Here is a 1,381-nt window from a genome sequence, read left to right as displayed (position 1 = left end):
TGTTACCCAGGCTGGAGTGCAATGGGGCGATCTCGGCTCACCGCAACCTCCGCCTCCTGGGTTCAGGCAATTCTCCTGCCTCAGCCTCCTGAGTAGCTGGGATTACAGGCACGCACCACCATGCCCAGCTAATTTTTTGTATTTTTAGTAGAGATGGGGTTTCACCATGTTGACCAGGATGGTCTCGATCTCTTGACCTCGTGATCCACCCGCCTCGGCCTCCCAAAGTGCTGGGATTACAGGCTTGAGCCACCACGCCCGGCTTATTTTATTATTTATTAAATAAATAAGAAAATTAAATTTAAAAGTAGTCAGGGATGGTGGCTCACGCCTGTGGTCCCAGCTCCTCGGGAGGCTAAGGCAGAAGGATTGCTTGAATCTTGAGCTCAAGGCTGCAGTGAGCCATGATCACCCCCAGTGCACTCCAGCCTGGGCGACAGAGAGAGGAGAGAGAGACAGTGAGAGAGAGAGAGGAGGAAGCGGGGAAGGTGGGAGAGGAGTGGGAGGAGAAGGAGGGGGAGGGGGGATGGGGAGGAAGGGAGGGAGGAAAAGTAAAAAGCTTAAGGAGAAATCTGAAACTACCACAAGGTGGCGACTTGAACATGGGCCATTCTCTCCACCACCCCATTCCCATCACTACCATTTTTCAAATAAGGAAAATGCAGGCTACAAATTGAGCACCAATTTAAGTTGCACAGCTGACAAGTGGCAGAAACTGTATTTGAAGCCAAGTCCCCTGTTCCCAAGTTCAGCGCTCTTTTCACTCTCCTGATGGCTGTTTGGCCACGTGCAGGTTTCATGCTCTCTGGTTATATATTTGTGAATATTTGCCTATGTTTTTCTCTCTGAGGATCTCTCTACCTCGTTGCACCTTTGTGTCTCTCTGCCTCTCTGTTTATTGCTGTCCTTCTGTGTGTCTTTCCCTTTCTCTTATTGTAATCTCTGTCTCCACTTCCCAGCCCCCAAATTCATGTTCTCTTTTCTCTCTCTACCTCTCCTAGTGACTGGACTAAACATGCATTTGAAATATAGTAGTCTAAGAATGCTTTTAAGGCCGGGCGCGGTGGCTCAAGCCTGTAATCCCAGTACTTTAGGAGACCGAGGCAGGTGGATCACAAGGTCAGGAGTTTGAGGCCAGCCTGGCCGACGTGATGAAAACCCATCTCCACTAAAAATACAAAAATTAACCAGGCGTGGTGGCTCGTGCCTGTAGTTCCAGCTACTCAGGAGTCTGAGGCAGGAGAATTGCTTGAACCGAGGAGATGGAGGATGCAGTGAGCTGAGATGGTACTACAGAACTACAGCCTGGAAACAGACTGAGACTCAGTCTCAAAAAAAAGAGGGAGATAGAATTCATACAGATCAAAATGTTGAGTTTAAT

Source organism: Sapajus apella, unplaced genomic scaffold (genome assembly GCF_009761245.1).
Source record: "Sapajus apella isolate SASKATOON/1434 unplaced genomic scaffold, GSC_monkey_1.0 scaffold3, whole genome shotgun sequence".
Classification (NCBI taxonomy): domain Eukaryota; kingdom Metazoa; phylum Chordata; class Mammalia; order Primates; family Cebidae; genus Sapajus; species Sapajus apella.
The sequence above is the reverse complement of the archived record's forward strand: the minus strand, read 5'-3'. Positions refer to the sequence as shown.